The sequence below is a fragment of the Oryctolagus cuniculus genome, chromosome 19 (assembly GCF_964237555.1).
Source record: "Oryctolagus cuniculus chromosome 19, mOryCun1.1, whole genome shotgun sequence".
NCBI classification, from domain to species: Eukaryota; Metazoa; Chordata; class Mammalia; order Lagomorpha; family Leporidae; genus Oryctolagus; species Oryctolagus cuniculus.
Genome location: NC_091450.1, coordinates 51,001,188 through 51,014,547, shown reverse-complemented (window position 1 = coordinate 51,014,547; position 13,360 = coordinate 51,001,188). Strand labels below are relative to the sequence as shown.

The 13,360-nt window shown below is 43.8% G+C and overlaps 1 protein-coding gene across 4 annotated transcripts in view; it reads left to right on the top strand.

Annotated features, from left to right (window-relative positions):
• Window positions 1-6,694, top strand: part of LOC108175467 (glutamate receptor ionotropic, NMDA 2A) — a 290,700-nt gene extending 284,006 nt beyond the window's left edge. For 3 of the 4 annotated variants that reach the window (XM_070064532.1, XM_070064531.1, XM_070064530.1), the window contains one exon: window positions 6,574-6,694. The gene's annotated coding sequence lies outside the window, so the exon portion shown is untranslated. The remainder of the gene's footprint in view (window positions 1-6,573) is intronic. The other variant, XM_070064533.1, reaches the window with a different exon arrangement.
• The last annotated feature ends 6,666 nt before the right edge of the window (window positions 6,695-13,360 follow it).

Sequence of the window (13,360 nt, the reverse complement as noted above, 5' to 3'; positions counted from 1 at the left end):
CCATAAGTTTTGATATGTTGTGTTGTTATCTTCATTTACTTCCAGAAAGTTTTTGATTTCTCTTTTGATTTCTTCTGTGACCCATTGTTCATTCAGGAGCATGTTGTTCAATCTCCATGTGTTTGTGTATGCTCTAGGGATTCCTGAGTTGCTAATTTCCAACTTCATTCCCCTATGGTCTGAGAAGCTGCATGGTATGATTCTAGTTCTTTTGAATTTGCTAAGACTTGCTTTATGGCCTAGTATGTGGTCAGTCCTGGAGTAGGTTCCATGCACTGCTGAGAAGAATGTACATTATTTAAATGTAGAATGAAAAGTTCTGTAGATATGTGTTAGATCCATTTGGGCTATAGTGTCGTTTAAATCTACTGTCTCCTTGTTGATATTCTGTCCAGTTGATCTGTCTATTTCTGAGATGGAGTATTGAAGTCCCCCAGTACTATTGTATTGGAATCTAACTCTCCCTTTAAGTCCCTTAACATATCTTTTAAATAAACCATTGCCCTGTAGTTAGGTGCATATACATTGATAATTGTTATATCTTCCTGTTGAATTGATCCCTTAATCATTATATAGTGGCCCTCTTTGTCTCTCTTCACAGTTTTTGTGTTAAAGTTTATGTTGTCTGATATTAAGATGGCTACACCCACTCTTTTTTCATTTCTGTTGGCATGGTATATCTTTTTCCAGCCTTTCACTTCGTCTGCATGCATCTTTGTTGGAAAGATGTGTTTCTTGTAAGCAGCAAATAGATGGGTTTTGTTCCTTAACCCATTCAGCCAATCTGTGTCTTTTAACTCTAGAGTTGAGGCCATTCACGTTCAATGTGACTATTGATAAGTAGTAACTTTTCCCTGCCATTTTCCCAAAGATATTTTCTAATATATGCTTTGACTTCCCTGTGATCTTTTGCTGTGAGGTTTCCTTCCTTTACCTTCTTTCATATTGATAACCGTGTTTCTGTGTTTCTGTGTGTAACACATCTTTAAGCATCCTTTGCAGGGCTGGATGATTGGTGACGTATTCTTTCCTTTTCTGTTTGCTCTGAAAGGTCTTTACTTCACCTTGATCCACAAATGAGAGCTTTGCAGGATATAATATTCTGGGCTGGCAGTTTTTCTCTCTTAGTATCTGGGCAATGTCTCACCATTCTGTCCTATCCTGTAGGTGCTGTGAGTCTAATTGGAGATTAGATTTCTCTTTACTATCACACTTTCCTGTTCAACTAATTTCTGCATTTCATTTTGATTCCTCCTTAAGATTTCATTTTCATGAGAGAGATTTTCCAGTTTATCTAGTAAGGATTTCTGTAGTTCAAGAATTTGTTTTTGAAAAATTGTAAATGCTTTTATCATAAATTTTTTTGAAATCCGTATCCTGCATTTCTTCTATCTCGTCATCTTCATAATCTTGGCTTGGGATGTCTTGTTCATTTGGGGGCATCATAATGTCTTCCTTGTTCTTGTTTCCTCGGTTTCTGCGTTTGTTGCTTGGCATTGTGGAGATATTCTTTGGATTCTTCTTCCCTTACTATGTTTTTTCTTGTTATACTGTGACTGTATTAAGTGGACTGTCTGCTTTTGATGGAGCCTTAGAGGCTTGAGATGGGTGTGGCCAGAGTGCTCTGTTTGGTTCTTCAGGGTTAAGGGTCTGCCAAAGGTGACACACCCAGGTTAGGCATGGTACATCTCTCTCTCTCTCTCTCTCTGTCTCTCTCGCTCTCTCTCTTTTTTTTTTTTTTTTTTTGATTCAGAAGGGAAGAAATTCCGCACAGCTGAGCGGAATATTAGGCAGTCAGCTTCCGATCTCTGGCTCCTGTGGGTTTAACATTCGTCTGCTCTGCTCTTTCCCAAGGATGACACCAAGACTCTGTGGTGCCCCCAGTGTGGGCTCAAATTCCCTTGCAGTCTCCCACCAGGTTGCCAAGGTTGCTGAACTGTAGCGTCTCTGGCAAGTATTCACATGAACTCTGTGAGTTCTCTCACCCAATGTCTCTTTTTTCACAATCTCCATGCATTCACTAGGTCCTAACTTCCTCTTATTTCACACACACCCCCCAGAGTCAGGTTTTTCTGGTTGGCTGATGGCGGGCACTGCTTTAAGTATGTCCAAAATGGCACCTGCTCTTTGTCTTGCTCGCCTTTGAGAGGTGAGCGGAGAGAAAGACTCGTGTCCGTACTGGTCCCCCCCCCCCTTTTTATTCCTCTCTCCTCTAGTTAGCCTGATGAACTTTCCCCCACAAGGCTTCAAGCCCTTAATGAGAAACCACTACAGATTTTTTGGTTTGTTTGGGGGATTTATTTGTTTATTTGAAAGTCAGAGTTACAGAGAGGGAGGGAGAGACAGAGATCTTTCATCCACTGGCTATAAGAAGCCAGGAGCCAGGGGCACCACGTTGTCTCCCCACAAGGGTGACAGAGGCCCAAACAATCGACCCACCCTCAACAGCCGTTCCCCAGGCCTCTAAAAGGGTGCTGGATCAGAAGTGGAGCAGCCAGGGCAGGCACCGGTCCGATCAGTGGATGCCTGTGCCGCTGGTGGCCCTACCCACTACACCACAGCACTGGCACCTGGCCTCACTGTTTTTGACCATATTTGTAAGAACAGTCTTCTGAGAAGTGCACGGCTGCCCCATCTCAGTTGATTTTTATAAATGATGAGAGATACGCATCTAATTCCATTCTACATGAATACATCGAGCTTTGCCAGCACCATTTGTTGAAGAGATTATCCTTACACCAATGAATGATCTGAACCCTTTTGTCAAAAATCAGGTGGCCATATGTATTTAGATTTACTTAGGGATTCTCTGTTTCTCTCCATTGGTCTATGTCTCAGTTTTCTTATTGCCAGTCACATGATGTTTTAATTAGTATAGTTTTTTAGTATGCTGTGAAGTCAGGTATTGTGATGTCTCCAGCTTGATTTTTATTTTCTCAAGATCACCTTAGCGGTTCTGGATCTTCTGTGGTTCTGTATGAATTTGAGGGGTTGTTTTTTCTAATTCTGTACAGAATATCATTGGTATTCTGTAGATTTCTTTCACATGAGATAGATATTTAATGATACAGATTCTTCCAATCCACAAGCAAGGAATCTATTTCCATTTTTTGGAACAGCGCAGGGTCCTGTGTCTTTCCTCCATGAAGAGGGGGAGCAACAGGTGACTTTGAGGAGAGTTGCAATAGGGAGGAGCTGGTAGGTCTACATGTAAGAACTAGTGGAACATCATAGTGTGATATCTGGGACAGGGCCTGGGGAGCAACCTTAGGAAAGGTGAGGGAAAGGATATCAGGAGGCGGGCAGAGGGAACTTCCAGGAGGGACTGGGCAATGGGTGCTTAGTTAATCAGGAAACTTGAGCAAAGTCTACAGAGTACCAAGAGATGGAGAGGATCTTATCTGAAATAAAATAAGGGTTGATAGGGTCTTGGGAACATGGAGACCCTGTATTTGGCTGGGAATGAAGTTTGTGGCTTGTAGTCAGTTTGTAGAAGTCAGAATTCTGGCAGAGGACTTTCTCTTGGTAAACGTGTTTTTCTTGGCTTTCAAAGTAGTGTCTGCTATGTGCCCACATTTGTTCTAATTACTTAAGGTAATGCAGAGAGTATCATGAGGGTGTTTGAAAAAGTTTGTGGAAAGAGGGATTTTTAAGGTTGTTTCATTGTGTGTGTGAGTGTGTGTGTGTGTGTGTACGTATGTATGTACAGTATTATGCTTACGCATTTAACTGATGAAAATGTCTTGTTTTCACTGCCGTGAAGCATACTGCAATAAATATTGTGGTGTACGTATCTCAATAACAGAATATGTTCATGTGATTTGGGTTATATCCAATTGATGGGTTGCTCCATCATATGGCAAGTCTATTTGTGGTTTCTTAAAAATCTCCATACCGTTTTCCACAGCAGCTTCACCAATTTACATTCCCACCACAGTGTGTAAGTGTTCTTGTCCCACATCTTCCTCATCATTGTGACTCTCTGATCTTTGGGTTTTAGCCACTATGTATGTGTGAGCTGATATCCCATTGTGGTTTGGATTTGCATTTCCCTCATAGGTTATGATGCTGAGCATTTCTTCCTGTATTTGTTGGACATCTGTATATCTATAGGGAACTTTCTGTTGAGTTCCTTTGGCCATTTCATATCTGAATTGGTTGTGTTTTTCTTGCTGCTATTTTTTTCTAAGTTGCAGATGTATTCTTAATATTAATTCTTTGTCAGATAGGTAGCTGACAGATATCTTCTGCTCATTCTGTTGTATGTCTCTTCTATCTGTGATGACTTCCTTTGCTATGCAGAGCTTTTAATTCATTTAATTCCATTTGTTTAGTTTTGATTTTGCTGCTGGTCTTTGAGGGTCTTTCCCAAGGGTCATCGCCTATTCCAGTGTCTTGGAGCTTTTCTTTCTATTACCTTCAAAAAGCTTCGTAGTCTCAGGTTATAGATTTAGGTCTCTGATCTGTTTTGATTTGATTTTCCTATTTTATGGGAATTATGAATCTAATTTCAATGTTCTACACAAATACATCTATTTTTGCCAACGGCATTTGTTCAAGAGTTTTTCCTTACTCCAATGAATAGATCTGAATCCTAAAAATCTGGTGTTGTACGTATTTGGATTAATATTGGAGCTCGCCTTGTTTTCTTCCACTGGTCTGTGTGTCACTTTTTCTGCAAGTGCTTTGATATTTTGTTTAATGTAGATTTGTAGAATACTTTGAATCAGGTGTTGTGAGGCATCTAGGCTAATTTTGTTTTGTCTTTTTTCACAGGAACACCTTATCTATTCTGGATGTTGTGTGATTTTTATGAATTTTCAGTCTGTTATATGTAATTCTATAAAGAATGTCATTGGTGTTTGGATACAAATTTAATTGAATCTTTAGGTAGCTTTAGGTGGGGTAGAGATTTTAATCATACTGATTCTTCAAATCCACCAAAAGAGATATCTTTCCATTTTTTGTGTCCTTGGTGATTTCTTTCATCAGTGTATGGCAGTTTTCATGATAGAGCTCTTTGGCTTCTTTGGTTACATTAATCTTTTTTTGGGGGGGGCAGGCAGAGTGGACAGTAAGAGACAGAGATAGAGACAGAGAGAAAGGTCTTCCTTTTGCCATTGGTTCACCCTCCAATGGCTGCTGTGGCCAGAGCACTGCGGCCGGTGCACCTTGCTGATCCAGTGGCAGGAGCTAGGTGCTTCTCCTGGTCTCCCATAGGGTGCAGGGCCCAAGCACTTGGGCCATCTTCCACTGAACTCCCTGGCCACAGCAGAGAACTGGCCTGGAAGAGGGGCAACCAGGACTAGAACCCAGTGTGCCAGCACCGCAAGGCAGAGGATTAGCCTAGTAAGCCGTGGCGCCGGCAAAATTTAGTCTTAAACATTTTATTTCTGTCGTTATGTCTTTGGGATTTTTTTGATTGCTGTGTCAGTGAGTTCCTCATTAATGTATAAACACTGCTGCTTACACAGTATGCTTATTTGTAACGTGAGACTTCACTTAATTGTTTCACCAGTTAGCAGCGTTTTTGGTGGATTGTTTTAGTTTTTTCTGGTACCATAGCATGTTACTTGCAAGCATTTAGAATTTCAATTTCTCTTTTATAATCTAGGTGCTATTTCTTTCTTTATTCTCCTTTCATTATGAAAATTTACAGTACTGCATTCTGTCAGAGTGGTAAAAAGGGACATCCTTGTGTTACATGTTTGACAAAAATGCTCTCACTTTTTACCCATCCAGCATGCCATTGGCTTTGAATTGTCATACTTAGCCTTTATGATTTTGATGCCTAATCCTTTTTTTTGACAGACAGAGTGCACAGTGAGAGAGAGAGAGAGAGACAGAGATAAAGGTCTTCCTTTTGCCATTGGTTCACCCTCCAATGGCTGTTGCGGCTGGCGTGTGGCAGCAGGCAAACCATGCTGATCCGATGGCAGGAGCCAGGAGCCAGGTGCTTTTCCTGGTCTCCCATGGGGTGCAGGGCCCAAGCACCTGGGCCATCCTCCACTGCACTCCCTGGCCACAGCAGAGAGCTGGCCTGGAAGAGGGGCAACCGGACAGAATCCGGCGCCCCGACCGGGACTAGTACCTGGTTTGCTGGCGCCGCAAGGCAGAGAATTAGCCTAGTGAGCCGTGGCGCCGGCCTGCCTATTCCTGTTATACCTACTTTGTGGAGGTTTTTTTTTTTTTAATAATGAATGGGATTGAATCTTTTCAGGTTATTTCTCTGTATCTAATGAAATGATAATGTTTTTTTTTTAAGAAGCTTTATTGCATTTTTTGCAAGAATTACAGAGAGAGAAACATAGTGAGAACAGGTGAGTGAGAGAGAGTGAGAAAAGATGAGAGTGAGAGAGAGAAAGAGGTGTTATAGGCTGCAGCAGTATGGTAGGCTTGGAGAGTGCAGGAGGGATTTACTGCATTTAACTTATGGGACAGAGTTGCCCAGGGCATCTACCCAGCGGCATTCTCCCCCCAAATCTGCAGGCTTGGAGGCCGTGGGGGTGGGTGGCAGATCTATTGTGAGGAAGCCAAGAAGTGGATGTCTGCCTCCCCTGCTCCCTCACACAGGGCACGGATGTGAAACTAACCCAGAGTGGACGGTGAAGGGCAACTGCCGGGTGTTCTTCCAGTTCCAGAGACTGCATGGCTTCCTGCTCAATGACACCTGGACCTTCTTCCTGGAGAAGAGCAAGTGGTGAGCAGATGTGGCCCCCTCAGTTCTGTCCATGTCCTGGGTGCCCAAGGGGAAGGGAAGGGACAGCCCGTTCCCTGGGATTGGGCGGCCCAGGCAAACAGTGATGTGGACTTCCACCCTGTGGCAGGGAGGGTCATGTGGGTAGCCCCACAGGCATGGGGAGAAATGTAGGGGCCTGGTGGGCTTCAGTAGAGTATGAGAGCATGGAAACTCGGGTGGGTATTATGTTGGGGAATGAGTTCCCCGGGGCTCTGCAGAGCATTAGGGGCCAAAGAACATGGTAATAGGGGAAGACTTGGGTATCCAGGAAATGGGAGGGAGACCTGGAGGACAAGTGTGTGCTGTTGAGTCAGAGTACAAAACCCAAGAAGTCTGGATTGGAGACATGTGTTAATAAAAGTTTGGGTTTTAGATTTCAGGGCTAAGAATGATGGGATTAGAAGTAAATTGTGTGGTGGGAGTGGAGGGTTAGATGTCATGGAAGAACCTATGGCATGCAAGGTGTTGGGTGCAGAAATCAGGTAATTTCTGTCTATCACTATCCTGTGATATAGACAGGGAAATGGAAGGAGTGTATGGAGGAGGTCAGGTGTCTTTTAGTAGAGTTGTAATAGGGAGGAGCTGGTAGGTCTACTAGTAGAACTGGTGGAGTCTCCAAGTGTTAGACCTGGGACAGGGCCTGGGCAATAACCTTAGGAAAAGTGAGGGTAAGAAAATGGTGAAGGGTATAGTGTGGAACAACAGGAACAGAATCTGGCGCCCTGACCGGTACTAGAACCCGGAGTGCTAGTGCTGCAGGTGGAGGATTAGCCTATTGAGCAGCGGCGCTGGCCTGGATATTAATCTTTTTTCAGTTTCATAGTTAGCAAATAGTTTCTCCCGTCCTTTTGGTTGCCTCTTTACTTTTCTGAGTGTTCCTTTTGTAGTGCAGAAGCTTCTCAGCTTGATGGAATCACATTTGTCTGTTTCAGCTTTTATTGTGCTACTGGCATTTTGTCCCAGAAATCTTTCTTTAAGCCAATGTAATTCAGTATTCCCCAATGTTCTCTAATAGTTTGATGATATTGAGTTTTAGATTTTGTTCCTTGACGTGTTTTAGTTGCTTTTTGTATAAGGTGTAAAGTATGGGTCTTCTTTCAGAGTTCTGCATGTGGAGGTCCAGTTTTCTCAGGACGTTGTTTTGAAGAAACGGTCCTTTGAACCTGGGATTGATCTGTAGCTCCTTCTTGAAAGACAGATTAGTTGTAGATGTGTGCATTATTTCAGGTGTTTCTTTTCTGTTCCCTTGTTCTATATGTCATTTTTTTTTTGCCTATAGCAAGCTGTTTTCATTGAAACTGTCCTGTGCTGTTTCTGCAATCTGTTATTGCAGTGCTATGAGTTTTTTATGTTGTATAAGGTTGCTTTCTCTATTCAGATGTTCTGTGTTTTCATATGAATTTTAGCATTGTTTTCTCTCCATCTGGGCAAAATGCTATTTGACCTTTGCTTGGGATCCCATTGTGTCTGTAAATTGCTTATGGTAGAATGGATATTTGCATTTTGTTGATTTTGCCAATGAGTCAGCGTAGAAGATCTTTCCATTTTTGTGTGTCTTCTTCCATTTCTTAATGTTTTGTAACTTTATTGTAGACATTTTCATGGATATGAAACTGGACACCGAGTTGACACGGAAGTTCAGCTGCTGGGTAATCTTCCATTTCTGGGGACTGCTCTGCTTCCTTGTAAAACCTAGCTGTGCCTTCATCCTAGACAGGAGCAACTGGTTAGTAGATGTGGCTGTGTCCTGTTGATGGCAGCCCTTGGGCCCAAGGAGGAGAGGGAACGGAAGGGAACTGTGTGCCCTGGGGTCAGGTGTCCAGGCTGCCAGCAAAGTGGACTTCCAACCTTTGGGATGCAAGGTCAAGTGTTGGGAGCCCTATATACATGTGGAGACAGAAATGTGGGGGTCTAGTGTTCCTAGAATAGAGGAACCACAGAGACAGAGGTGAATAAGATATTGGCGAATGATTTCCCTTGGGCTTTGCCGAGAATTAAGGGCCAAAGAACATCCTAAGAATGGTAAACTGGTTGTCGATGCTGTGGGAGGGGAAACCGGGAGGAAAACTGCCATATGTTGACTCAGAGTACAAAACATAAGAAGTCTGCTTTGGGGAGACGTGGTAATAGTTGTTTGGGTTTTAGATTTTCAGGCTAAGGACGATGGGATTGCAAGTACTTCATGCGGCAGGAGTGGAGGGTTAAATGCATGGAAGAACCTGGGTCATGCAAGGTTTTGGGAGCTGAAAACAGTGTGTGTCTGTATGTCACCATCCTTTGATAGAAAAGCAAAATGGAAGGACTGTGAGGAGGAAGGCAGGCGACTTTGAGGAGAGTTGTAATAGGGAGGAGCTGTAATAGGTCTGCTTGTAATAACTAGTAGAGTATCAGAGTGTGAGATCCTGGACAGGCCCTGGGGAGAAACCTTAGGAAAAGTGAGGGATAGGATATCATGAAGTGGGCAGAGGGAACTTTCAGGAGGGATTGTGGAATGGGAGCTGAGTTAATCAGGAAATTTGACCAAAGTGTGCAGACTACCAAGAGATGGAGAAGAGGTTATTGGAAAGAAAATGGGTTGACAGGGGGCTTGGGAACATGGACATCCTGATTTAGCCTATGAATGAAGTTTGTGGCTTGAAGAAGTCAGAATCTGGGCAGAGGAGTTTCTCTTGGTAAATATATTTTTCTTGGCTTTCAAAGGAGTATCTGCTATGTGCCCACATTTGTTCTAGTTATTTAAGGTACTGCAGAGAGCATCATGAGGGTCCATGAAAAAGTCTGTGGAAAGAGGGATTTGTAAGGTTGTTTCATTGTGTGTGTGTGTTTTTGTGTATATATAGAGAGAATTATTCTTATCCATTCAACTGATGATGTTTGAAGTCTTTAACAATTTCTTGTTGTCGCTGCTGTGAGCCATACTGCAAGAAATATTGTGGTGGACGTATCTCCCTGATAACAATACATTCATGTATTTTGGGTTCTAGCCAGTAGAGGGCTTGCTTCATATCATATCACAAGTCTGTTTCTGGTTTCTTAAGAAGTCTCCTTACTGTTTTCCACAGTGACTGCACTAATTTACATTCCCACCACCAGTGTGTATGTGTTCCCCTTTTCCCACGTCCTCCTCCTCATTGAGACTCTCTGTCCTTTGGGTTTTAGCCAATATGTACGTGTGAGCTGATATCTCATTGTGGTTTGGATTTGTGTTTCCCTGATAGCTTGTGATGTTGCTATTTTTCCCTATATTTATTGGTTATCTGTATATCTATGGGGAACTGTCTGTTGAGTTCCTTTGGCCATTTCATAATTGGTTGTTTTTTTGCTGTTGTTTTTTTAAAGTTGCAGATGCATTCTTGATATTAATCCTTTGTCAGATAGGTATCTGACAAATATCTTTTTCTCATCCTGTTGGATGTCTCTTCACTCTATGATGATTTCCTTTGCTGTGCAAAGCTTTTAATTTCATTTAATCCCGTTTATTTAGTTTTGAATCCAGCACCCCAACCGGGACTAGAACCCGGGGTGCCAGTGCCGCAGGCGGAGGATTAGCCAAGAGAGCTGCGGCGCCGGCCTTGTTTCGTTTTTTGCCCAGTAACACCTTAGCTATTCTGGATCTTCTGTGATTTTGTATGGATTTTAGATTGTTTTATGTAATTCTGTAAAGAATGTCATTGATGTTTTGATATAATTTTGGTTGAATCTTTAGGTAGTGTTAGGTAAGGTAGAAATTTTAATTAGGCTGATTCTTCAAATCCACCAAAAGGGATATCTTTCCATTTTTTGAGTCATTGGTGATTTCTTATATCAGTGTATGGTGATTTTCATGATAGAGCTCTTTGGCTTCTTTGGTTAAATTTAGTCGGAAACATTTGATTTCTGTGCTTATTGTCCTTGGGATTATTGTTGATTGCTCTGTCAGTGAGTTCATCATTAATGTATAAGCACTGCTGCTTACACACTATGTTTATTTGTAACCAGTGACTTCACTGAATTGTTTCACCAGGTCTAGCAGTGTTTTTGGTGGATTGTTTTAGTTTTTTTCTGGTACCATATCATGTCACCTGCAAGCATTTAGAATTTCACTTCTCTTTTATAATGTAGGTGCAGTTTCTTTCTTCCCCTTTCTTTCTCTTTGAAAATTTACAGTACTGCATTCAGAGTGGTAAAAGGGGCATCCTTGTGTTACATGTTTGACAAAAATGCTTTCACTTTTTGCCCATCCAGCATGACATTGGCTGTTGATTTGTCATACATAGCCTTTATGATTTTGATGCCTATTCCTTCTATACCCACTCTGTGGTTTTTTGTTTGTTTGTTTGTTTAGCATGAATGAGAGTGAATCTCTTCTGATTATTTCTCTGTATGTAATGAGATGATAATGTGGTTTTTTAAAAAAAGTTTTCATGCATTCATTTGCAAGAAAAACAGAGAGAGAAACAGCAAGAGCACGTGAGTGAGAGTGAGGGAGGATGAGAGTGAGAGAGGGGGAAGGTCTTCCATTTGCCAGTACACTCCCCGAAAGACCGTGATGGCCAGACTGAGCCAATATGAAGTCAGGATCCAGGACCACCTTCTGGGTCTCCCATGTGGCTGTAGGGGCCCAAGGAATTGGGACATCCTCCACCGCTTCCCCAGGCGCATAAGGAGGGAGCTGGATCAGAAGTGGTGTTGCCAGAATGCACACTGACACCCACATGGAAAGACAGCACTGCATGTCGTGGCTTTAACGCGGTGTAAGGCAGCACCAGGCCTGCTTGTCTGACTCCGGGCAGCATCCCCGGCTCCGACCTGGTCAAGGATGCTGGGCGGGCATCCGCCGTTCTGTACCCTGACCACGGGCAGTTTAGCAGAGCACTGCACCAACGGGAGTTGCTGGGTGTCAGCCCGGAGGTCTAGAGAACTGCACACTGCCCAGAGCTTCTGGTGGGCTGGATGGGGATCCACGATGTCCCTGGAGCACTGCTGATCGTGGTGAGCACAGGGCGGCCATGCCAGGCTGTGGCTACTAAGGTGGTTTTCCCTGGTTCATCAAGGCAGCGCGGCCTCTTCCGCTGACGCTGTGTATCCTGGGAGGAAGGGGCGGGTGTTAGTCGGATGGCGCTTGTGCAGTAGGCCTCAGGGAGAAGTAGGTGACGTCTGCTGCAGTGGCGTCGTTGTCGACTGGCGGTGTTATTGGCAGCAGTGTTATGTTAGGCTTGGAGAGTGCGGGAGGGATTAGCTGCACTTAAATTTACGGGACAGAGATATCCAGGGCATCTTCCCATGGCGTTCTCGCCCAAATCTGCAGGTTCGGAGGCAGCATGGGTGGGCAGCAGCTCAGCCATGAGGAAGCCAAGAAGCAGATGTCTGTCTCCCCTCCTCCCCCGCAGAGGACACAGATGTGAAACTAACGCAGGGTGGACGCTGAAGCTCAGCTGCTGGATAATGTTCCAGTTCCGGAGACTACACGGCTTCTGCTCAACACCAGCTGGGCCTTCATCCTGGAGAGGAGCAACTGGTGAGCAGATGTGGCCGCCCCAGTGGTGGCCGTGGCCTGGGTGCCCAAGGGGAAGGGAAGTGACAGCCCATTCCCTGGGGTTGGGCAGCCCAAATAGTGATGTGGACTTCCATCCTGTGACAGGGAGCGTCATGTGGGGTAGCCCCACAGGCATGGGGAGAAATGTAGGGGCCTGGTGGGCTTCAGTAGAGTTGGAGACCATGGAGACGGGGGGGTGGATAGGATGTTGGGGAATAAGTCCCGGGGCTCTGCAGAGAATTAGGGGCCAAAGAAGATGGTAAGAGGGGAAGACTTGGGTATCTAGGAAATGGGAGGGAGACGTAGAGGAAAAGTGTGTGCTGTTGAGTCCAGAGTACAAAACCCAAGAGGTCTGTCTGGTTTGGAGAGATGTGTTAATAAAAGTTTGGGTTTGAGATTTTGGAGCTAAGTATGACAGGATTGGAAGTATTATGTGTGGTGGGAATGGAGGGTTAGATGTCATGGAAGAACCTGGGGCATGCAAGGTGTTGGGAGCTGAAATCAGGTAATTTCTGTCTATCACTATCCTGTGATATAGATAGGGAAATGGAAGGATTGAATGGAGGGGGTCAGGTGACCTCAGTAGAGTTGTAATAGGGAGGAGCTGGTAGGTCTACTAGAAGAAGTGGTGGAGTCTCCAAGTGTTAGACCTGGGACAGGGCTTGAGCAAAAACCTTGGGAAAATGAGGGTAAAAAAAGGGTGAGGGGTGCAGTGTGTTCTTTCTTAGGGACTGTGGTATGGGTGCACGGTTAATTAGGAAACTTCTACAAAGGTCTTGGAATACCAGGGATGGAGAGAGGCTTATGTGGGAGAAAACTGGATAGGTGTTGTGCTTAGGAAGACAAGAACCTGATCAAGCCTGGAATGAAATTTGAGGCTTGAGGACAGCTTATAGAAGTCTGAATTTGGGCAGATGACTCTGTCTTGGTAAAGGTGTATTTCTTGTCTTTCAAAGATGTTTCTGTTATGTGCCAGCATTTGTTCTCTTTGTTTTATGTAATGCAGGGGCCAGTGTGAGGTACTTTGAAAAGTTTGTGGAAAGAAGCAGTTGTGAGTTTGTTGTCTTTCAAGACATTTTGATAAACTGTGCACAGCTTTGTCGTGG